Here is a 25714-nt window from a genome sequence, read left to right on the forward strand (position 1 = left end):
TTCTTTACCTATTTTTCATTGAATCCATTGAGTGACTGCTATAAACAACCCAACCAGCATTGAGGTCATTTTTAGATTAATGTGTCTTTTCCAGACAGTACTTTTTGTTCAAAACAAAGAAATGTATAAAGCATCCTATAGTATGACAGATTTGGTATGGACCCTCTTCTGGGGGATAATTGTAGGGAAGAAACATCCTTGCCCATATATGCCAGGCCACACACCAGGCACCGCGGTTAATGAGTCGTCAAAACAACCAGGGGCCAGCCCTGAGGAGGCTCACAGTCCAGAAGGGAAGTCCAGCACTAAAAAGCAGCTATAAATGGAAAGACACCAAGGCAGGTCCTAGGAAGGTACAGAGGGCCTCCCACCCCAGTGCTTCTCCAACTTCGATGTGCATGTGAATCACTCGTTAAAATACAGATTCCAGTTGAGTAGGGCTGGGGTTGGGTCCGAGACTCTGCATTTTTAACAAGCTTCCAGGTGATGCCGAAGCGGCTGGTCCACGGACCACGCTTTGAGTAGCTGAATGTCTCCTTATGATTTGGGATATAATTCTCTGTAACAGCATCACACACCGTTTTCAAATGGGCAGCATCTCAAACATATATGGGTTCGAAGCACGGGCGCTCTGAAAGGCTCTGAGAGATTACTCAGCTAAAGGTTCAAGCATCATTGCTGTTATTGAGAAGCACCTACTACGCACCAGGAGAATAAACAGACGTGTCTCCATCCTGAGGGACTGAGCCATTGAATGGGGGTAGCAGAGGAAGAATCAAAGAATCACAATACAGTCAAATGTAAACGTGCACCTGTGACAAAGGTTACACGTGTCTGTAATAGAAGCTGTGACCTAGCCAGGAGGATGGAGAGGGAGGGAAGTGCCCTGGGAAGAGAGAAGGCCTGGGCAAAGGCGGACTTCGGCGAGGTCAGGCAGAGTGATTGAGGGATGAGGCTGGAGAGTCAGACTGTGCAGGGCCTCGGAAAGAGTTTTGCCTTCATTCTAAGAGTTTGAGGGGCCCTTGAAGCATTTTAAGGGAGAGGAAGAATACAACCAGATTTGTATTTGGAAAAGCTCACTCTGGCTGCAGGAAGGACTGGAGAAGCCAGCGTGTGCAGTCTCTTCCCTGGGAGTGTGGGATCAGGCTGACAGAGACGGCATTTCAGTTCTTCTCTGGGTGACATAAAACTCTAAAGCTGTGGAAAGATGGCCACTTTCTGCCCCAAGGATGCTGGAAGCAGGGGCAGATGGTCTGCCAAGAACAGAGAATGATCAGACACACAAGAAGCCACTGGGAGACAGCGGGCTTGCGGGGGGGGCGGGGGGGAGTGCCTGGTTCCAGCCCTTCCTGAGGCCCCTCTGCAGTCCCTCCTGGACGGCCGTGGGACACTCTGCATCTTATGAGGAGTTTCCTGGCTGAGGTGGTTTCTGTCGCTGGCAACCCAGAGCGTCCTAGAGAATTCAGTGGCTGAGGCTTTCGAACATGTAAAGCACAACAAAGACAGCAGCAGAGTCCTAGGACTGGCCTCTCCCGATGGCCCATAATTTAATGCAGTGCCATCGCAGGGTCACTGGGTTCTGACGAACATAAGTGGATTCTCGAGTTCTGGCATGGCCCCGCTGGGTCATTCCCACCACTGTGCTGCGGTGGAGGGGGTTTCCAGGCAAGCCGCAAGTGGGCAGGTCTGGGAAGCGGGGTTTCAGGGGACCACATGGCAGATATGCCTAAATAAGGTCCTGGCTGGAAGCATAAATTGGCTCGGAAGGCCAGCACTGTCCAGCGAGCCCCATTCAAAGCTATTTATGGCTTTGCCTCAGACTGGAGGTTGGGGTTTGATTTACAACGACTGAGAGACTGTAAACCTTTTCAAAAGGAGCACAACCTTGCAGAAAGCTGGTGTTCCCAGGCACCGCTTGCTACAATGTTTTGCTCCTTTGGGTTACAGGCAAGAAGCGGATTCAGGATCTGAAAGATTTCTCTTAAAAAGAAAATGTCTTGAAGGAATGTCAAACTGACCTCTCAAAGGTACTGGCTGGATGCATGCTCTTGATCAGAAAATCCATTTCTTTAAATCTAAAAGGGGCTTTTTCTTTAAAAAAAGGGGGAAAAAAAGGGCTTACTTGTCAGGGGCTGGGCAGCGAAAGCATCCAACTTTGAGCAGACCCCGGCTTCTACTCAGGGTGAGAAAGAAAAGCAGGTGCTGCACACAGAATGCACGTGTCCCCCTCGAACTCGTATCCTGAAGCCTAACGCCCAATGTGATGGCATCTGCAAGTGGGGCCTTGGGCGGTGATTAGGCCATGAGGGGAGAGCCCTTATGAGTGGGATTAGGGCCCTTATAAAGGAGAGGCCAGAGAACTTGTTCTCTGCTTTGCATCACGTGAGCGCACCTTCTAAAGCTGTTTTCTTTTGTCAAGTGGTTCTCCTCTTCATAGGATGTCTTGAGGATTAAATAAGGACATTTGGGGCATCCCAAAGTGTGGTGTGCATGTCAATGTTGGTAAGCACAGTGATTCTTTTCTTTTTTTGGTCTCACACAAAGAAAACTGGTCGTTTTAATGGTTATGCATATATCTTAAGGAATGTTAGAAAAAAAGCACATCAAACCCATCATTTCATGTCTACTATTGCTCAGGATGAGGCTTAAATTAAAAAGTGAGTGGACTGAGAAAGTCACTAAGTAAATAGTCATGTAGTTGGTATATAAGCAAAGCAAAAGTCATGAAACGTGCAGGACATTGAGATGAAAGGTGGGTACGCTCGTGGCACAGAGCCTGGTCCAGAGGAGGAGCCCCCACATGACGCCCACCATTTAGCAGTGCCTACATCATCTCTAACCCTCATGACAAGGCAGTGGGAATTCCCGTTCCTAACCAACAGCTGAAAAAACTGAGGTTTGAAAAAATGAGAACACTTGCCAAGACGCACACAACTCGAAAGCGGCAAAGCCGGGATTTGTATGTAGGTCTGTTTGCATTCAGTTCCCAGATTTTCTAAGTGGACTGCACCACCCTCAATAAATCATTCTCTCTCGCCTCTAGAAAAAACAAGGGTCCTTTGTATGAACGCCTCATCAAGATCCCCGATCTGGGGCACGGCCCACTCTATCCCAGCGCACACACTTACGATGCATGTTTATTTGCATTGTGCTTGGACAACACGGCACCACAGCAACAAACTGTAAGACCAGCTCTGCTTTCCATGTGGCTGGCCCACCACCCCGGCCTCAGGAGGCCCGAGGGGAGCAGCCTGGGTCTGCTTGGCCTTGGGGCAGCGCGTGGTGGCTGGATCTCTTCTCACTATCAGGGTGCTAAGAGTTGAGCCCGAGTAATGTCTAGGGAAGGGGCCTTCTGGTCTGGTCATGCTCACTCGGGGTCCAGGTGGATTTCTGGAGCCACAGTTGCAGTGCGACACTCTGCTCAGAGTCCTCTGGGCACTTACATTCCCCCTGGGACCCACAGGCAGGACTGGGTGTTCCTGGGCCCTTGGCTACACACCATCTGGATGACACCCTTCTACCAATACCCAGAAGGGTGTCCCCAAGGCTTCCCTGCCCACGCCAGCAAGGCTCGCGGCTTTCTCCCTACACAGTCATTCCAGAGGCTCGTGCTTTCTGCTGCCTCTCCTCCAAGTTCTCCGGATTTTCACAATTCTCACTCCCTCAGTGGTCATGTTCCACAAACAGGTGTGCACGTGTGTTTTAAAATTACCGTCATAATATCACTTCATGTGAGTAGTTACCTTCTGTCTCGGCCAAAGAACAAACTCTTATACATCATGGACCAAAGATGAGGACTCCATCAGAATTGCCGAGCGTCTCATCAGAGTGCTGTCTACATCGACCGAGCACTAACTATGCCCAAGCAGTACTCTAGAGCGTCGCGTGTACTAGCTCACTTCCTCTCCTCGAGGCAGGAACTACTATCCTCCCAATTTTGCAGTCAAGAAACTGAGTCACAGAAGGATGGAACAGCTGGATGATGAAGCCAGAGCGTGCTCTTAACCACTGGGCTGGGCTGGGACATGAGCTTGAGGGCGTCTCCTGGATTGGGAAGGATAACAAGCTTGTCTGAGAGTAAGGAGAGCTGGGGTTGCAGCTACACGCAAGCTGTGCGACCCTGGACAGACCACTCCACCTCACCGAGACCTTTCTGTCATCCGTGCAATGGAGACAAGACCTGCCCCGCTCACCCAGCGGTTACTATCACGGTCAGAAGAAATAACTGATGTGAGAATACTCAGTTTTTGGCAGATGTATACATGAAGGGCAGGGACGAGTGGATAAGTCTGATGCTATTCCTGGCTTCAGGAAACATCGAGGACCTTACAGAAGAGGAAAGGCAGACCAGACAAGCATTTCTTCCACGGATTTCTGCAAACACTCAGGCAAAGTGCGTGAGGCACAGCTCAGAGTGCTGCCAGGAGCGCCGTGTGGCCTGCAACAGCCCACAGTCTCTGCGTTTCACCCGCCTCACCCCGAAATGAGGGCGTCTCAGAGGAGGACCCTGCTTCTTCTCATGTTTTATGACTTTGACCTTGTTTCTGGATTAAAATATCTTTGAAATAGCAAACAGTTTACACTAGGCATTCTTCTTGCTGGTGGGAGCAAGTCGCAGTGATGTGTCTGACGGATATTAATGGTGTTTACACATGCAACACCAAGGAGCGGTCATTCCAAAACAACATTTATGGTGGCATTTTTGCCTCCCTGTAATACCAGCATTCCGATTTGGGATCTTGAGCCCGCATGCTCCTTTTCATCCTAAACTGAGGACTTCCCCTTTGACCCACCTCTCCAGCCTCCAACCTTCCACCTTGCAGAATGCATTTTCATGTCTAAGCTCCCTTGAACTTGAAACCCATTTAGGGGGAAAACACCAGCCTTGAAGTCAGACAGTCCCAAGGTTGAATCCTGATTCTGGAACTTACTACCTGCATGACACAGGACAAGACTCTCTGAACTTATGATTCCTTATCCGGGAAACGGAGATAAAAATAGCTGTCTCATAGGGCTGCTGTGACGATCAAATGGGATAAAGCAAGTCAAGTGTTTGGATGCACAGCAGGCATTCAATAAATGGCAGCTGTTATTACTCAGGTTAGGGACTAGATTAGTCAGCACACGCTAGGTTATGCTGCAGAAACAAATTAATACCCAGATCTCGGAGGTATAACGGAGCAAAGGTTAATTTCTCACTCGTGCTAACTGGCCAGTGCAGGTCAGCAGGGGATTCTGCTCCATGCATTCACTCAAGGACCCAGGATGATTACTGGCCCTGGTTAGTTGCAAGGGGCTGGGAGATGTAGGGAGGCACATGGAATACTAGATGAGCATTACTCTTTATGTGAAGTGAAGCCAAATTTTGTTCACCTTTGGTCTCTCACAGTGCTCAGCAATGTGCCAGGCATATTAGAGATGATAAATACTATGCCAGGCTTCTTAGAAATTAAGACACAAGTCAAAAAGAAGGCTTCTCTAATATGTAATAATTTTCTCGCCAAAACAGTTTTCTCTCTCTTTTGTTTCACTTTAATCAGATGTTATTCTCTCATCCTGCAGTTTATCATTGAAACAAGTATTGCAGAAGTTTTGTAGACAATGTCCATTTTGAGGAAGTTTGCAAGCGCCCTTCAACTTAAGGGAAAACTCCAGGTCATGTCTGGGCCTTGTGGTATATTTGGAAGAGAAAGAAAGAGAAGAGAGGGTGGGACCGCCAAGGACAAGAAGACAAGCTGTTTAGTCTCTTACAATACCTCCAGCCCTTCTCAAGCCAGTCACCTGGGGGTAGGTGGGTGGTTAATGGCTATGGAATTGACGCAGGGAGGGAGTATGGCTTTCCCATGGCCCCAAAACAAATCAAGGGTAGGCCAATGTTCCTTCTATACTTTTCCCTTCTTTCCAAACCATGGTACTCTGCAAAGTCCTCCTTCTTGCCCAACATTCATAGAAACTATTGTGGGTCATGATGCACCCAATACATCTACCCAGGAAAATTCCTGAAAGCTGATGATGATTTCCCCCTGCAACCTGGGTGGAGAAAGGGGGGCTCAGGAAAGATCCTTTCCCAGAGGAAGGAATCACCTGTCACCACGCTCCCCTCTGGGCCCACAGATATGTTCTGGTCCTGACTCTGCCACCATGTCACTGGGTGACCTTGGACAACACACCACTCTTCTCTGGGCATCTCTTTATTCACCTGTAAAGTCATTCAACAAACATGCAGTGCAGCCTGAGAGAAGGGCTGGGAATGTGCAGATGACTACACCACGAACCTGACTTCCAAACAGAGGAGCAGGTAGGGGTGGGGGTTGGTGGAGACCCGGCAGGTGCATGCTGCAACCAAACGGGCCGGCTGCCTCGCAGCCCCGGCCAAGGTTGCCGAGCAGGAATGTGGGTTCAGTGCTGGCGAATCTCCTGATGTTTTCAAGAGAAGCAGGAAATACAGAATTTTATGTAAAGTTTGAGCAGGTCAACCAAATCAAATTTATCTGTTGCCTGGCTTTGGGCCATGGCAAACCTATTTCCAACTCCTGCTGAACGTCCATGGTAAGACTTTATGAGACTGTAATATAATACAATCCTATTTGGTCTGATAATCTGATTATTTTTTCATATGGCCAGGCTTTTAAAACAAATGCAGTATTTTACTCTAATGAGAAAGCATTACCATGGAATACAGATAAAAGTATGAATAAAAAAATTTAAAAATTCTTAATTATTCCTAATCCCACCCTCCAAAATTAACATTTTGATGTATATTTTGGTGTATTTCCTTCCAGTCTTTCCTCTCTATATAAATTATATAACTAACATTATATATGTGTATTTGTGTGTTTGTGTTTATGCATGTGTGTATGTCACATTATATACATAACGTGTTAAATTTTTTTAAAAATTAGGATGACTCTGCTTCGAGTTTGGTTCTGCTTCTGCTGCTTTGCACTTAAGGTGACATTGTGAGTTTTTTCCCATGTCATTATATATTCTTCAAAAACTTGATTTTTAATAGCTACATAAAAATTCAATCATACAGATTTACCATAATTTATTTAACCTTTAACTTATTGTTGAACACGGGAGGGTGTTTCTAATTTTTGAATCTATAAATAGAATTGCAATGCGCATCCTTCTACAAAAATCTGTGCACACGTATCTGATTATTTCTTTAGGACAAATGCCTACAGGTGGAATTCCAGAGTCAAGGGACATGAATATTTTTAAGGCTGCTGATACACATAACTAATCTCTCTTCATGAAAGCCATACCACTTTACCCTTTCACTGCATTCTTACTAACATTGGATACTGCTATTTTAAAGAACTGAATGTTAATTTAATAAGGTTAAACAAGTGATATTTCATGGTTATCCTAATTTTAATCTATTTTTAGTGAAGGTGGATATTTTTTCCCAAAATGTTTTATGGCCATTTGTATCTTTTTTTCTGACTTATCTTAAACAACACCCCTTTAAAGAACCATTTTCTATATTATATATGCAGGAAAGCATTGCATCACATTCTTTATAGTAGGAAAAAAAACAGATATAAAACCAAATGTATACTACGTTTACACGTTTACAACCACATAAAAATAGCAATCACAGTGGGAGGTGTATTTGAGGGTTGAAATTTCTGAAGATACTCTTTTCTATTTTTCAAAATGTTTTGTAATTCTGTTATACAACGTTTGTAGTTAAAAGAAAAAAATACTTTAAAGACACATTTTTACTTGACTTCCCAAATAGGCCATCCCAGTTTCTTACGAGCCCCCTGTATTCTTTTAAAAACATCTGTGTTTGTGTCACAGGGGATTAAAAACTTTTCATACTTAAGTAATTCTGTTGTCACTACAATCAGCAGAGAAAAAGGCATCTTTGTCATTCGTGGCAAGCAGGGCTCACAGTAACGAATCTGCAGTCGGGTTACTCCAGCCCTTTGGGACCCCTCTCCCCCTACCCTACCCTGAGGTTTGGGAAGCAGGTGGGTCTGGAACTGCAGAAGCCTGAGAGCGAATGGAAGGCACACCACGCAGTCCTGAGGGGCCCCCAGTCGGCTGTGGACGGCAGGAGATGAGGCAGCTCCTGTGAGAATGAGCAGGAAGCCTTCCAGACCTGCAGGGTCAGGAATCACCGACGTTAGACCGGGATGGGCCCATTTTACAGATGGCAAAACTGAGGCCCAGAGAGGGAGAATTTCAGTCACTAGGACAGGCAGACTGGGCCTCTGGGATGCCCATCAAAACCTTAAATCAAGACATTGTCATCATTACTTCTGATGCTTGACATTAGTAGACCATCAGACACCTTTCAAACATGTTCTCTTTTGACTGCTGCTTGGTCCTCACAATGGCCCGGAGAGCACGGCAGTGCTGGAACTCAGCATTCCAGTTTAGCAGAAGGAGACACTGAGGGTCAGTGGGGGGAAGGGAGCTGAATCTTAAGCACCTCCTGTGTGCAGGATGTTTTTGTGTGGTTTTGTTCTTTTATTTATTAATTTGAACATATGATAAATGTGTTTATGCACAGGGTTATAAAAAAGTGACACTAAAGAAAACAGAGCAAAAAACCAAGCCCCACCCCCCAGCCACTCAGCTCTTATTCCCAGAAGCATCTCTGTGACTAGTATCCTGTGCATCGTTCCAGCGCCAGGCTATGAGCATGCAAGCACGCGTTGAAGCAAGCTCTTTGCTGCTTCCTTCCTCCCTTTCTTTCTCTTTCCCTTACTCCTTCCTCCTACTCCTCCCTTCTTTTCTTTCTTTGAAAAAAATGGTCCTTGAAAAGCATCCTATATCAGTTCATATGGGTTGGCTTCATTCCTTTTCACAGCTGCAAAGTAAGCCATATATGGATATATGATCATTTATGTAACCAGTACCCCATAGGCGGGTATTTCTGGCTGTTTCCCAGCTTTTGCCACTTCAGACTCTCCTCATACAATCATCACTGCACACATGTGCAAGTTTGTCTGCAGGATGGACTTCAAGAAGTAGAATTGCTAAGCAGAAGAATTTGTGCATTTAAAATTTTGTAAGATCCAAAGTACTCTCCCCAGAGGCTGTCCAATTTATGCATCACTGGCAATTTATGAGAGTGTCTGTTTCTGCACAACCTTGATAATAGGATGTCTTGTCTAACTTTTAAATCTTTGCCAATCTGATAGTTTATAACAGTATCTCATTGTAGTTTAATTTCCACTTCTCATAGTAAGGGAAGTTGAGCATTGTTTCGCATGTTTAAATGCCACTTGCGTTTCCTTTTCTGTTCATGTTCTTGGACCGTTTTTTCCTCCAGGGTTGGTATTTTTCTTATTGATTGGTAGGGACTCTTTATATATTAAGCAAATTAGCTCATGTCTGGGATATACACTTGCGACTTTTTTTTCCAAGTGACTCATCTGTCTCTTGATTTTGCTTATAGCATTGTGATGAAGATGTGGGGGACTGGAATTGGCCACCTCAAGATATGTCTCTTTGGCATGAGGATTATTTTGGGCTGGTTACTTTTGAAAACTGCAGACAGAAAAGAGACTCTGAAAAGCAGAATTTACTTACCCTTTGTTAAGAAACATTTACATTGTAAAGGAAATCTCCATCTGTAAAGGTGTCTCCCTCTCTGTACCAGGAAGAAGGGGGGATGACCTTATCTCCAGAAACTCTTAATCAATGCCAAAGGCAAGGACTTAAATCTGCATCTTTTTTACTGTACTTGTCTGGTAACCTCCTGTAACTGACTCCCTCCACCCCTAACATCCTCCTTTGTCTTTAGCTGAGGATATTTAAGGTGGTGGCTTCTGCCATTTTGGCGAGTTGCTCAGCTTGCCTGGGCCTCTCCCGTGTATACATGTTACAAAGCTTTGTTTAATTTTCTCCTGTTATTCTGTCTCATGTGAATTTAATTTGTTGTCCAGCCAGAAGGACCCAGAGGAGGTAGAGGAAATGTCTTCCTCCCCTACAAAGACATTTAAAATTTTTAAGTATTAGAATTTATCAAAACTTTTTGGTATGTTTTTGATTATACTTAGAAAGGCCTTCTCTACTCTGATACTATTTTAACAATCTCTTATCTTCTTCAAGTAGTTGCATTTTATTTCTTTTTTTTTTCATTTATATTTTTGATTCATCTGGAATTATTTCTGGTGAAAGGAGTGAGTTGTGGTCCAACTTAATATTTTCCAAGTGGTTCTCCAATTGTTCCAACGCCATTTTTTGAATAATCGATCTTTTCTCCAGTGATTTTCAATGTCACCTTTAATATATACTAAATTCATGTCTTTGGGTGTATTTCTGGACCCTCTTCTATTCTGGGTGTCCGTCTGGAATCTATTCCAGAGCCACTTTCATTGGTGATCACATTCGCCCAGAGCACACTTGAGGTGCAGGTGAGCTGGAGCCAGGTCTCCTGCGACAGGGTGGTGATGGCCTGCCAACCCTGAGGGGAATCAGAGAGGTGCCAGATCCGGATCCTCCGAGGTGGGAAGATAAACCGCAGGCCACAGAACCAGCCTCCCCCTCCCCGTCATTCCCTCAGAGGAGGGAGTGCTCTCCGCCAGCTCTGGGCTGGGCTCCGGCTTTCTCTAGAGTGGAGTGGTCTGCCCTTGGGCTAGTTAGCTCACCAATTGGAGCCTCAGTTTTCCCATCTGCAAAATGGTAACAATAATAACATCTACGCCACGTTTCCAGGATTCAGTCCCCTGATGCCGGACAAAGGTGTGATAGTAAGAGCCGCAGCTTGAGGACTGAGGGCTATGTTACCATGGCCGAGCCGCCCTGCCTCCCTCTGAGGCAAACGATGTGCATCGCTGTAGCTCCAGATTAGCAGGGACCGAGCTCTGCAGCTTTCTGGTAGCTGGTTAATAAGTCGAAAGTCCTGGCTGCCCACACCCCAAGGGTACAGAGCTCCTGAGGGCAGCTTCCTTGGAGGAGGATGGGCAGAGCATGGGCCACTCTGCCTGCCTTCAGAGCCCCGCACTGACAGGGCCTTCGAGCAGGGCGGCCGCCTGGGAGGGCACGGGAACCCCTGGGCTCTGCTGGGTGCGCAGGAGTGCGGGGAAGCGGCTGGGCAGGACACAGGGGCGGTGGCCAGGGTGAGGGCTCCCGCACAGCACCTGGTGGCCGCGCGACGCCGTTCCCGGGGCGCACCTGCTCACACCTGGATGGCAGCGCTGTGCCCCCCGGAAGTTGGCTCGGAGCCCAGGGGTCCTGGCACAGCGCACAGCGCTGCTCAGCGTGCCCGTGCCGACCGGGAGCCCCGCCCTCGCCGGGTTTGCACTGCCCTCCTCCATCATCTGAGCTCCCCGAGAGGCAGGGACTTATCCGATTCGCATTCCCCAGAGGAGCAGTTTGCTCATCAGATAGAGCCCACGAGCAGCCCAAAGTCAAGACGACGGGAGCCGAGTTCGAACCCGTGCCTTGCGGGTCTGAAGGCCAGACCACAGAGCTCTGGACAGGGGCCAAGGGGACTCTGCTTAGTCATCTGTTTGTTCAATGAACGTTCGTTGAGCACCAGCTTCATGTCAGCACTGGAACAGGTGCTGGGTGCACAGCGGCAGCTAAGACACAGTTCTTGCTCAAAGGGACCAGACAAACCAACAACTACTCTGTGACGTGTGGTGGGTGTACAAGTGCCGTGGGAGGTCAGGGAAGGCTTCCCAGAGGAGGCAACTTGTGAAACAGAACTTGAAGGATGCTTTTGTCGTCAATGATGAGCAGGAGTTTTATTCCTCAGTGACTGAAAATGCAGGTTCCTGGGCCCCCGTGCTATGCTCCAGGCTCCTGCCCTCTGTAGCTAGACTTTCGAATTTCCAGGGAAGCTTGTTTGAAGTCCCCCCTCCTGGGCCTCTCCCTAGACCTTCTGAATCTGAATTGCAGGGCTGGCACCCAGGCACTGGAATGTTTTCACAACCTCCCAGGTTTTGCTCTGAGAATGTGTATTTGGGGCCCACATGAACATTGCTCATTTTAAGAAAAACTCTAAATGCAATTGAAAAATAAAGCCAGAAGCCCCAAGGATAAACCCCCTGCCCGTTTAGCCCATCACAATCTGATTCTCTCCCTCTGCTTGGAAGACACTATCCGGGCCATTAGATGAGCGCTTCCTCCACCCCCACTGACGACACCTGAGCTGGTAAGAGAGGCTTCGAGCTCTGGGGACTTCTCGTGCCTGTCTGGGAGAAAGCTGGCCTAGAGACTGCAGGGAGGGAGGCCAGGATGTGCTTCACTGGTCATTTTTAAGACAGGAAGCAAAGCATTCGGTGGTAAAGAGCATGGAGCCAGAACACTTGTGTTCCGATTCTGCCCCTGCTACTTCTGAGCTGTGCGATTTCAGACAAGTTACTTAGGCACGGGTTCGAACTCGGCTCCCGTCGTCTTGACTTTGGGCTGCTCGTGGGCTCGATCTGATGAGCAAACTGCTCCTCTGGGGAATGCGAATCGGATAAGTCCCTGCCTCTCGGGGAGCTCAGATGATGGAGGAGGGCAGTGCAAACCCGGCGAGGGCGGGGCTCCCGGTCGGCACGGGCACGCTGAGCAGCGCTGTGCGCTGTGCCAGGACCCCTGGGCTCCGAGCCAACTCCCGGGGGGCACAGCGCTGCCATCCAGGTGTGAGCAGGTGCGCCCCGGGAACGGCGTCGCGCGGCCACCAGGTGCTGTGCCTCAGTTTCTTCCTCTGTAAAATGGGGATAGCAGTAATATCTATCATATAGGTTGCATGAGGATTAACTGAGTTAATATACATAAAGGACTTAGAATAGTGCCTGTCAGATATAGCAAATTTGACATAACTATTTGCTTTCATTATATTAACATGCAAGCTGGAGGTGGAAAGTCAGGGGCTGGCCATGGCTTACACTTCCTCCAGCAGAAGGCATCTTCTCTGACCAACTGTCTTCACTCAGCAAGTCCTGCCTGAGAACTGGCTACATTGTTGACTGTGCCTGGCACTGGAAATACAGCCGTGAGCGGGACATGCACGCGCCCGCCCTCCAGAGGTCCCAGGCCCTGAGAGACGGAGCAACCTTCTCACCATCTGCCTCTCTGAGCAGCAGGACCTGCCTTGGGTGCTTCAAAACAACAAAGCAAGCTTTCCCACTGCCCGGCTCCTTCAGCAGCTCATTTCAAATTTCCAGCGGAGATCAGAGAAAGGGGAGCCGAAGAGAAGGAGGTCGGGAATCAAGGATGGGGTCTTAGCAGCGAGAGCTCTCCCCACCGCACACGTGCCCCTGCCCCAGGCGGGCCCTTTGGGGAGGAGGACCAGTTCTGCAGCCGTTTTTGCCTCGAACAGGGTTTCTCAACCTCCACACTACTGACACTTTGCGGCAGGATAATTCTTTGTGGTCGGGGCTGCCCTGAGCACTGGAGGATGTTTCGCAACATCCCTGGCCTCAAACCACTAGATGCCAGCAGCACCTGTTCGCCCACCTGCTAAGTTTCAACAACCAAAGATGCCTCCAGACATTGCCAAATGCCCCCGGGGACAAACCACCGTGGCCTGAGAAGCACTGCTTTAGAATGGAGCCCCCTGCCCAAGACACCCCTCCCTCCACCCCCAGGGAGGAAGTGGATTTACCTGACTTCTGGAAGGAGAGGCCTCGGGTTCTCTGCCCAAACGCAGCACAGTCGAGGCGTTGGCCTTGGAGATGGTTAAACTGCCCCGTCCCCAAGCCGTCACTGTAAAAGGTGCGGCTCAGCTGGGCCTGGATGGCACGGGAACGTATCAGATCGAACGTATCAGATCACAGGTCTAAGAGGTGATAAAAGCATCGGATACGACCAGGGTGGGAACGCATTTTCCTTTTCCTCCAATTTCCTCTGTGCTTATTAGAAAGTTTTGGATATAACCACAGTAAATATCAGAAAAGAAAGAAATAGGGAAAAGTGCTTTCCTGGGGTGACCCAGGGGACACAGCATCCCAGGAGGCTTGGTGTGGCAGCAAGAGAGAGGATGGGCATTGAGGCTGGAAAATTCTGGGGCGGAACCCTAGGGCTGTTAATTCCCAGACACGAGCCCTCGGGCAGGGACTTCACTTCTCTGAGCATCAGCTTCCACATCTGTGAACCGGGCAGGTAGGAAGGCCTATGACTCAGTGAAGTGGGAGGACTGAACAAGACTACCTTCATCACAGCATCTCCGACAACGCTCGACGCACATGAGATGCTCTGCCTCCGTGCGGGCGAGCTGTGACCCCTGCCCCACCTCCACTTGACAGATGAAAACACTGAGGAGCACGGGGAGGAGGTGCCCTGCCCCAGGGAGCTGGGTTCCCTCCCAGACCTGCTTTAAACCATTTCTGAGGGGCCAACCTGGTGGTGCAGCTTTTTTTTTTTCTTACTATCATTGTGTTTTATTACAAATTTCTTAGTATTTGGACAAATTTTACCCCTAGTCTTTATCCCATTATATTTGATTCTGTTTCCTTATGCTAAGGTAACAATTTATGTTTCTTGGTTCTTCAAATATGCAGATGACTATATTTATTTTTTCAGTTTTTTGTTTGTTTTTTGAGTATCAGTATGAGATCAAAAATTTTTTTTTTATTAAGGTTATAAAAGTTAACATCCTTGTGAAATTACAGTTGTACATTATTATTAGTCATGTTGTAGGTACACCCCGGTGGTGCAGCTTTTAAGTTCGCACGTTCTGCTTCTCGGTGGCCCGGGGTTCGCGGGTTCGGATCCTGGGTGCAGACATGGCACCGCTTGGCAAAAAGCCATGCTGTGGCAGGCATCCCACATATGAAGTAGAGGAAGATGCGCACGGATGTTAGCTCAGGGCCAGTCTTCCTCAGCAAAAAGCGGAGGATTGGCAGCAGATGTTAGCTCAGGGCTAATCTTCCTCAAAAAATAAATCAATAATAAATAAATAAACCATTTCTGAGGCCAAAAGCAGGAAGCAACTTCCCTCTCTGGCCTGAGTTGCCTCATCTGTGAAATGGGACGGTAGAGGTGAGGGTCGGATTAGATGATATCTAGAGGCTTATCTGGCTTTGTGAATTAAAAGAATGTTCTATTACTCGGGGCCAATCTTCAAAAAAAAAAAAAAAACTTTTATATATTGCTGGTGAGATTGTAACACGGTGCAGACACTTTATGTCTGGCAGTTCCTCAAAAAGGTTGAACACAGGGTTCCCATGTGACCTGGCGATTCCACTCCTAGATAGACACGCACGGGAAGTGAGGACACCCGCCACATAGAAACTTGGTCATGAATGTTCAGAGCCGTTAGTCATAACTGCCAAAAAGTGAAATCGACCCAAATGTCTACCAGCTGACAAATACATAAAGTGTGGTACACGGTTACAACGCAGCATGATTCAGCAACAGGAAGGAATGAAGTACTGACACACACTACGACAAGGACAAACCTCGAAAACATAGACTAAGTAAAAGAAGCCAGATACAGAAGGCCACATATTGTATGATTTCATACGTATGAAATGTCTAGAACAGACAGATACATGGAGACAGAAAGTAGATCGGTGGTTTCCAGGGTCTGGGGGGAGGAGGGTACAGGGAGCGACTGCTAACAAGCACGGAGTTTTTGGGGGGATGATGAAATGTTCTGGAATTAGATAGTGGTGATGGTTGCACAACTTGTGAACATACTAAGAACAACCATTGAATTATGTTCTTTAAAAGGAAGAATTTTACGGTGAATTATATCTCGATTGAAACAAACTTGTAAAAAAAAAAAAAAAGAATGTTCTATTAATGATAACAGTTCACAGCTACCCAGTGTATGTTAGGCCCCTTCTATACTTCGCGTCTAACCTAGGGGACTCAGCAAATTACAGACAAGGGCACTGAGGCCTCGTAGAGCTGAGAAGGAACTAATATCCAGAAAATATAAAGAACTCGTACACATTGACAAGAAAAAGACATACAACCCAATTTAAAAATGAGCAGAGACCCTGAAAGGACATTTCTCCAAAGAAGATTTATAAATGGTCAATAAACACACAAAAAGATGCTCCACATCATGAGCCACCATGGAAACGCAGATCAAAACCACAATGAGACCGCACTTCATCCCCGCGAGGATGGCTAAGATCAACAAGACAAACAACAGATGCTGTTGAGAAATTGTGGAAACTTCATACTTGCTGACCAGAGCGTCATGTAGGTCGGCCTCTTTTGCAATAGGCAATTCCCCAAAAAGTTAAAGTTACCGTATGTCATGGAAATTCCACCCCTAAATATATACATACATATATATACACGCCTGAGAGCATTAAAAACGCTTGTCCACACAAAAACCTGTTCACAGCAGCACTATTCACAACAGCCAAAAAATGGAAACAACCCAAATGTCCATTAATGGAGAAACAGATAAACAAAATACGGTCTATCCATACAATGGAGTATTACTCAGCTGTAAAAAGGAATGAAGTACTGACACACGCCACAGCATGGATGAGCCTTGACAACACTGTGCTACGTGCAAGAAGCCAGCTGCCATCAAAGACCACACATTGCATGGCTCTGCTTACACGGAATGCCCAGAACAGACAAAGCCATGGAGACAGGCAGTAGATTCATGGTTGCCGTGGGCTGGGGCTGGGTGGGAAGGAAATGGGGAGTAACCGTAATGGGTAGGCGCGTTTTTTGGGGGGTAATGAAAATGTCCTAAAATTAGATTGTGGTGATCGTTGCACATCTCCGTGAACATACTAAAAACCATTGAATTGTGTACTTTAAACGGGTGGATTGCGTGGCATGTGAATTACATCTTAATAAAGAAATTTTAAAAAGAAAGAAACTGAGGCCTAGGGAGGCAAAGAGACTTATTGAAGGACCATCAATGAGTTCAGGACAGAAGTCAGGACTCTCGCTTCCCAGGCCAATGACGTTCTGGCTGACTTTCTGGAAAGAGGGATCATTCAAAGGTACTGGGGGCCTAGGGCAGGCCACTCGTGAGACACCTGGCACACCATTTTACTTAATCCTGTCAACCACCCTAAGAAGTAAACATCACTAACCCCAAGTTACAGATGAGAACACTGAGGCTCACAAATGGGAAGTGACCTGCCCAAGTCGCTGTCTGAATTCCGGTTCCCCAGAAGCGGACCCAGAAACAAGGACGCATGTGCAAGGGGTGCAGGAAGGTGGAAGGAGAGCAGAAGGGGCCGGGTGGCAAAGGAGCTGAGCAAGTGTGGGCCCTCAGACGAGGCCCCACCTGCCCTGCGGGCAGCTCTGAAGGGTAAGGAGGCCCAGGCAAGGCCAGCGACATGGGCTTTCTCACCCTTGCACCCAACCATCTTTGGTCAAGGGCCAAGCGGATGAAGGATGGGAGGCGTAAATTCTCAGGCATTTCTGGATCTCCACCCTTGTGGACGAAAATGGCTCCTAGCCTGACGGCAGCCCTCCAGAGAAGGGTTGCAGGTGCGTGCCTTGGGAGGCAAAAACACAGCGAGGTTAGAGGAGGGTGGCACAGAAACCGTAAAGGGATCCAAGGGAATCTGGGCAGAAGAGCAGCACTGCCCACTCCAGGCACCTAACTAGGGAATAAGGGGTGCAGGATTTGAAACCAGGTGTGTCCCCAGGCCCACGGCCTCCTCACCCTCTTCAAGAGGGACTTGCCCATAGACTGGGCTGGGGTATGGCCCACAGGGGTGAGCATGAGAAGCTGGAACCTGAAGCAAGGTAGGACAACGCCCAGCAGCCAGAGGCTGCAGAGGGACATGAACCCGCCCCCCAGGGACACAGAAGAGGAACAAAGTGCTCCTGAGGGGGAGGGCTGGGGGCTGAAGGCTGAAGACAGGCGCGGCCAGCAGCGCCCCTCCCTCTGCAGCCCGGATCTAAATACAGTGCAACACCTCTACTCGTCTGTGGAAAGCTCTGCTTGGGGGTGGACGGGCCCAGCTAACGAGCGCAGAGGACAGCGAGGACCACAGGATGCGGATGCCTTCGAGAGACCCCACGGAGGGCAGTCTTCTGGATCAACCTCCTCAGACGGAGACTGGATGCAGGCAGGGACATGCTGACTCCTGTCTGTCTCTGTGCCAGGCCAGAAACTGCAGCGTCCACAGAGAGGCCACTGACAGCCAGTAAAGCCCAGCTGACTGAGACCCGCTCCACTTAGTCACCCAGCACGAGGGGTCTGCTCTGTGAGCAACTCTGCAGGCAAAGAGAATTGACTCAATCCAACATTCATTCATTCTGCACTTATGCATGCCTGCGATACACCCGGTTGGCATTGTGTTGGGGTTAGAGGGAAGGTGCTGGGGGTCTTAAAAATGAACCAGACAAGGTCTCTACTCTCAAGGAGCTCATCCTCAAGTAGGGGAGACAGACACAGCAGGGGTCTCAGCAAAGGGTGAGAAGTGTCACAGTAAGAGTTATGAGCAGGGGCATGGGAGCCCAGAGGGGGGAATACTTCCTTGCCCTGGAGGAGCTGGGGCTAACTCACAAATAAAGTGATTTTTGAGTTGGGTTTTGAGGGATAAGTAGGAGTTTACCAGAAAAGGCTGAGGGAAGTGCCATTTCAAAGTTACTTGGCTGATAGGCAGTAGACTAGAGTTATACTTGAGTCCATGTTGTGCTCTGGACACTAACCATATAACACTGTCTATCTTGAGATTCTCTTGGGGCCAGCCCGATGGTGCAGTGGTTAAGTTCGCACATTCCACTTCTCGGCAGCCTGGGGTTCGCTGGTTTGGATCCCGGGTGCGAACATGGCACCACTTGACACACCCACCATGCTGTGGTAGGCGTCCCACATATAAAGTAGAGGAAGATGGACATGGATGTTAGCTCAGGGCCAGTCTTCCTCAGCAAAAAGAGGAGGATTGGCAGTAGTTAGCTCAGGGCTAATCTTCCTCAAAAAAAAAAAAAAAAAAAGACTCTCACTCCACTAATCCCCCAAATTACAACCTTGACTTTAAAAAGTGTGGTAGAAGTCAACCCCTTTGAGGCAGTCCTGTTCAAATCCTGGCTTCACCACTCATTAACAGTATGCCCGTGGGCCCAGCTGAGAGTAAACACAATATTCATTCATTTCTTTTCCCCCTTTCTTAGTTGGCTACAGACTTGTCCTGCCCAGTCCCCCGGCCAACCTGAGACACTGGGCACCTTCACCAGTAGGTGGCACATGGGACTGCAGCCAGAGGCCTGGACGTCACTGTGTGTGTCAGAGGGGTGGGAACTGTGGGTGCCCCTGAGCTTCTCTTCTGACTCCACCCCACCCCACATGCCAGCGACAACAGTGGTGTCTGACAGGGTTCCTGGGGTGTACCACCTTCTGTGGGGCATCTGGAAATGGAGGGGGCGTTCTGTGTGATCACAATGATTGGAGGACACAGCTGGCATGTAGAGGGCAGCGGCCAGTGAAGTTCCACACAACAGAGCACTGTCCTTTGTCCTGCCCACCCTTCACATGTTCCCTGGATGAGATAAAGGTGAAAAAGCCTGTTTATAATCATCTAAATTCAGAACTCCTAAATCCATTTACCTATAAACACAAAAGCTCCTTGCACAGCTTGAATCTGCTCTGGACTGTCTGAGATGGCTCTGATCGTGTAAACTGAGGGAGGGCGGCAGTTTTGTTTGAAGCTTTAGCACCGGTCGAATCACTTGTGGTGTGTGAGTCACCAAATGAATACATCCGTATCCGGCTGCACCTTACCTGCGGGTTTACCTGACTCTGCATGTGGCTGCAGACGTGTTTGCTGCAGGAAATCTTCGAGGACAGGCATGCCCAAGATTTATGTAGTGAAATATGTACTACTGTTTTATTATAAATGGTTTTCCTTTTATTTCTCCTTTACCATAGGATGAGTGTATTCTTATTATTACTATTTTTAGTATTTGTAGATAAACTGATCTATCTATGAACTGCATTTCAGGATGGTAAAGAGGGCATCACAAACCATTTGCTATAAAGGGGGCACGGAGTCTGAAGGATTCAGACCGCTCGCCTGGTCCCTACACCTGGGGCTCTACCCTGTTTCCCTTGGGATGACAGACAGTATGGACTAAGGATGGGAGCCAAGGTTTGGGAGCTGGAAAGACAAACCTGAAACCCAACGCTGTTGCTCAGGAGCCACAGGACCTGGGGGATGTGTGTGATCTGCTGAGCCCTAGCTTCCTCACCTGCAAAATGGGGACAAAATGCCCACCACAAAGGGTTGTAGTGAAGCTTAAATGAGGTTGACTGTAGGAAAGCACAGGTTAAGTGCTCCATAATAAAAGAAGCTGCTGCTATCATGATGGTTGTTGTTACTATTATTTCTCCAAGGAATCCTCCTCTGCTGGGACCCCCAGACCTTAGCATCCCAACCCCAAGCCCCCACTCCTAGTCTGGCTCAGCATCCTGGGTCTCCAGACACTCACGGGGCGAGGGGTCCTAGTCCACATGAACCATGAAACTAAGACTCCCCTAGTGGGACCCTGTTGGATCCAGGCCTGAACCGGCCTCATTTTCTACTTCAGCTGCTTGAGTCTCCAGCAGACTAGACAGGTTATGAACTCTGAATCCTTGAGCCACTGCCCACTTAGCAGGAGGAAGGGCTGATGCGCGTGAGCAGACAGGGCCCCTGGCTGGACCAGGCCTTGTCTCTCTCACTCGGGCCCTGTATCAGCCTCTGCACTGGTGTCTTCTCCCTGCTGGCAGAGTGGTCTTTCAACAAGCAACATTCAACCAGTCACTCCCCTCCTGAGAACTCTTCAATGGCTCCCTAGTGCCCCTGGCAAAAGTCCAGATCACTTGGCCTGATTTTCAAGGTCCTTGGAGATGGGGGAGACTTTGTAGTCATTTTCCCTTTCTCGAGAGAACACGTAGATGAACAAAGAGGGGCTGGTAAGCAAATGACACACACAAAGTCTGGATGCCCTGTCACTGAAGATAAACCACACCGTGGAAGGAGCCAAGTAGCACCCGTCAAATCTCTTGGCCAAGCATCTTTCATTTGCAGACTGTTTTTACCAAGGAACACAGAAAAGCTTTCCCTTTACCAAATAAGTAAGAAAGTTGTGTTTCGATGTCCCGTTTGATCCTGCTTCAGATGAGGCAAGAGACCTCAGGGAGGAAATAAAAGGGTTCAGACCGCTCCCCTTTCCAGCAGTCCCAGAGTTGGGGCAATGCCCTCCTAGTCTTTCTCTAAGACCAGTGACACACGCCTATCCAGGGGTCCTGGGCTGCTTGAGGAGCAAAAAGCTGCCACCTGCTGGGGGGGCTGGAAGCAGCGTAGGCCGTGTCCGAGGGCTTCCTGGCACGGCACGAGCCTCCATCTGTCAGGAGCACACGTGTCACCCAGGTAAACGCAGATTCTGCTTCTGCAGGTCTGGGAGGGGCCTGAGACTCTGCATTTCTAACAAGCTCCCAAATGATGCAGGCGCTGCTGGTCCCAGCACCGCGCCACACAGAGCAAGTTTCCAGAGAATAAATGGGCAGTCACTCCCTTCCATGCCCTCGGTCTCCTGGTGACCCTGAAACTTTCACTCATTGTGATGAAAAGATCCCAGGTTAGACCAAGACAGGGAGAGAGGCGACCTCTAACAACTCCACTCATCTCTCTAGATGCGTCCCCCGCCCTCAGGCTTTACTTTATGCTCTGGCCAAACATAACTCCTCGCAGTTTCCCGCACACGCCACGCCATGTGGATGCTGTTTTGCTCCGCTCAGGCAGTACCTTCTACCAGGAAAGCCCATCTCACCCCATTTTGCTGAATTAAGTCCTACTCATCTTTGAAAACCCTGCTGGCTGGCACGCCCTTAGGCTGAGATAAGTGGTCCCCCGACTTCCGTGCAGCTGCAGCCCTTGTGTTTGTCTAGACCACAGCGCACACCTTGCTATATGGAGACCACATACAGATGGGGCTGCCTTCCCCACCACGCCGCGAGCTAAAGCGTGGCTCCTGCCTCAGCCCCTTGTCTCCCCGCTGCCTAGCACAGAGCCCAGCACAAGTAGGTGTGCAAGAAACATTTGGTAAACATCCAAAGCTGGCAATATCTCTTCCAAGGAAAGAATCACAGATTCTTCCCATCTCAAAGAGAAATGATTTAATTTTATAAGCAAAGTGTGTTTTGTCTTCCTGCTTCCTTCTTCATTCCTGAGTTTCAAGAAAGGCGGGAAGCGCAAACACAGTATTGCAGCCGCAGGGGCTCCCCTGGGCTAACACACTGAATCCTGCAAGGCCGCTCCTGCCATTGACCCCCCCTTGAACAGATCAGAAAACTGAGACTCACAGGGGCCACTGACCTGTCACACAGCATGTAAGTGGCAGAGCAAGTGGGGATTCCAGCACAGCTTTATGTGACCCCAAGCCCAGAGGTCCTTCTGCTGAGTTCTGAAAGCTTGAAGTGAGCCTTCTGGGGGTGGGGGGTGGGGAGATGCCTGTGTTCCCGCACTGGGGGAGGAGCAGTAAGAGTCATGGGACAGAGTCCGAGAGGGCTGTGGGGTGACAAAGGGGGAAGGAGATCCTTTCCTAGGGCCGAGTGCCAAAAAGGGATCTAATTCTTGAAGGACACCCAGAGAGGGGGACCAGGCCCCCAGACGGAGCTGTCCTTGCCTGCAAGACAATGAGCAACTCACTTTGACATGGAGCCAGAGAGACAGCCAGAAGGGTCATCACCTCCGACTTGATGGAGATGAGGTAGGGAGGTTGCTTCAAAGGGAAAAACAATGTCCTGCCTCTTGAAGAGCGCAGAAAGAACGGCAGATAGCAGATGGACAAGGGGTTCCAGAATGAGTCACATCCCGCTCCAGCCTGCCTCAGTCGCAGGGGCCTGGGAGGTGGCCGCGAGTGGCCCCACAGGTGGGACCCCGTCTCCCAGAGACCCTGCAGGAGCGAGGCCTCTGGTGGAGCCTGGCTGGCCTTGGGCTCCTCCACTGACCTTGCTTCCCGCCCCCACTCTGTTCCTGTGAGCCATCACTGCTATAATGAGCTGGCTGAGGTGGGCCAGAGGGCGAGCAAGGGAAGGACGTCTCCTCCCCCCACCTCCTCTGAGCCTCGCCTGTTCCCCCATCTCTTGGTTTCCATGACAGCGTCTGGCAATGAGGCATCTACTTCAAAATGCCGGCAGGGAAGCCAGGCAGGAGTCACAGAGACACAGGTCTCGGGGCGAGGGGAGCGAGCTCTCATCTGGTGAGTGCCCACTCTGTGTGGTCCTGCCCAAGCCTTCACATCCGTTACCTCCCTCACTCCTCACCCCAACCGGGTGAGGAGCCCATTACTGTCCCATTTTACAGATAAGGAGACTGAGGCACGGAGAGGAGAAGGGACACGCCCAGGGGCACACAGCCAGTCAGAGGCAGAGCCAGGATTCAAACTCAGACTTCCGTGGGCCCCAGGGCTGGGCCTTTAGTCACTATGTCACCCTGCCTCTTGAGCAGGCGTCGGTTCAGGCCTGAGCTCTGCTACCTGCCACAGGCCCTTGGGTGAGCCCCCTCACCCTCAGAGACTCTGCACAATGGGGTCGGTGAGCCCCACGGCTCCAAGGGGCTGGGCGGACTGAAATCAGCTGGGGAAAGTGCTGGGCCCCTGGCTGGAGGTGGGTAAAGGGGTCTGCTCCTTCATTTCCAGCTGGAAAGATTCCAACCCCGGGGCTCCTGGCTGGAGCAGAGCCAGGGCTGCCCAAATCCACCAGCAGAAGCCTGACCAGAGGCACTCCTTGAAGCCGGCCCTGCCCCCAGTGTTCCTAACAGTAACAGCTCTTGTTCCTGGGCATCCGCCTTGCGCCAGCAGCCCTGCTAGGGCCCTGCCTGCTCACAAGGACCAGGGAGGGAGACACAGGTAGTATCCTCTCGTGATGGATCAGGAGACCCACTGGCGGCACCCAAGGTGAGCACCTGAGATGCGGAGAGGAGGCAGTACTTGCGTGCACCTGGGGGGTGGGGGGAAGTACACCAGAGAGACACGCCCCACGCTCAGTTCCACCTTCACCAGAGGCCTGGGAGCCGATCACGTCTCATCGCGCCCACGAAATACCCTGGTCTAGGCTCCCACCACCCCCTGCTTGAACAACAGCATGATGCTCCTGGGGAGCCCCTCGGCCACTATGCTTCCTTCCTTTGGTGCATCGTCCACATGGCAGCCACAGTGATGCTCTTCATCACACACTTGATCGCGTCATCGGAGGCTCAAAACCCTGCAATGGCTCCCAATGTCTTCAGAACAAAAGCCAGGTCCTCACGATGGCCAACGAGGCCCTACACATCTGGCCCTGTGACCTCCATGACCCGACAGCCCCTACACTCGCCCTTGCCCACTCTGCTCCTATCACTCAGGCCTCCTTGCTCTTTCTAGAACATTCCAAACCACCTCCAGCCCAGGGCCTTGCATTCCCTCTGCCCCGAATGCTTTTCCCTTAGATATGAGTATGCTTCAGTTCCTCACCTGATTCACCTGCCACCCCCCCACCCTACGCAGAAGGACCCCCCTCATTCTTCTGCCCTGCTATCACTTCCTGCTCGTCAGCACTGCATTCTACATTCACTTGTCTATTTATTTCTTGCCTGGCCCTCCCCTAGAGAGTAAGTTCTAGGAAGGCAGGCCCTTCCATCCTGTTCCTCCTCGCATCTCAGCACCCAGAACAGTGCTTGCCACTCATTCATGGGTTATTGTGGGGTGGCCCAAGGCAAAATCTCTGGACAACCAGACACCGGCTAACTGAACTCCTAACATTTGCTCTTGAAAGGCTGAATGTGAAACACACAGAGCAGCAGCAGTTGGTAGGAACTGGGGGCAGAAATCAACAGCCATGAGCCTACAGAAGCCCCGAGTACACAGAAACTATGAGACAACAGATGTCACAGGACAGCAAAAGCCAGGGACCAACAGATGTCATGGGCCAGCAGAAGCCAGGGACCAACAGACATCATGGGCCAGCGGAAGCCAGGGACCAACAGACGTCATGGGCCACTAGAAGCCAGGGACCAACAGATGTCATGGGCCAGCAGAAGCCAGGGACCAAGAGATGTCATGGGCTAGCAGAAGCTATGGGGCAACAAATGACATAGGCCACGAGAAACCAGGGACCAAGAGACGTCATGGGCCAGGAGAAGCCAGGGACCAACAGACGTCATGGGCCAGGAGAAGCCAGGGACCAACAGATGTCATGGGCCAGCAGAAGCCAGGGACCAAGAGATGTCATGGGCTAGCAGAAGCTATGGGGCAACAAATGACATAGGCCACGAGAAACCAGGGACCAAGAGACGTCATGGGCCAGGAGAAGCCAGGGACCAACAGACGTCATGGGCCAGGAGAAGCCAGGGACCAACAGATGCCATGGGCCAGCAGAAGCCAGGGACCAAGAGATGTCATGGGCCAGCAGAAGCCAGGGACCAACAGACGTCATGAGCCAGCAGAAGCCAGGGACCAAGAGATGTCATGGGCCAGCAGAAGCCAGGGAACAACAGTTGTCATGGACCAGCAGAAGCCATGGGACAAACAGATGTCAAGGGTCAGCAGAAGCCAGGGACCAATAGACGTCATGGGCCAGCAGAAGCCATGGGAACAGAGATGTCATGGGCCAGGAGGAACCAGGGAACAACAGATGTCATGGGCCAGCAGAAGCCGTGGGACCAACAGATGTCATGGGCCAGCAGAAGCCAGGGACCAAGAGATGTCATGGGCCAGCAGAAGCTACGGGACAACAGATAACATAGGCCTCCAGAAGCCAGGGACCAACAGATGTCATAGGCCAGGAGAAGCCAGGAGGCAGAACACAGGCTCCACCTGGGCAGGCACCTTTGTCTACTTTGTTCTGCAGAGCATCCCG

General features: G+C 49.9%; 2 protein-coding genes across 15 annotated transcripts in view; both read right to left on the minus strand.

Moving 5' to 3' along the window:
* ATG7 (autophagy related 7) overlaps positions 1-25714 on the minus strand; it is a 350453-nt gene that overhangs the window by 310041 nt on the left and 14698 nt on the right. The window lies entirely within an intron of this gene.
* Positions 1-25714, minus strand: part of HRH1 (histamine receptor H1) — a 97512-nt gene that overhangs the window by 39935 nt on the left and 31863 nt on the right. Inside the window, exon 3 of one of the 13 annotated variants that reach the window (XM_070236868.1) lies at positions 13565-13691. The exons of 9 other annotated variants lie outside the window; for them this stretch is intronic. The gene's annotated coding sequence lies outside the window, so the exon portion shown is untranslated. Of the gene's footprint in view, positions 1-13564; positions 13692-22193; positions 22299-25714 lie in introns of those variants that run through there. 3 more of the 13 variants (XM_070236876.1, XM_070236871.1, XM_070236875.1) reach the window with 3 other exon arrangements.

This window comes from Equus caballus, chromosome 16 (assembly GCF_041296265.1).
Source record: "Equus caballus isolate H_3958 breed thoroughbred chromosome 16, TB-T2T, whole genome shotgun sequence".
NCBI classification, from domain to species: Eukaryota; Metazoa; Chordata; class Mammalia; order Perissodactyla; family Equidae; genus Equus; species Equus caballus.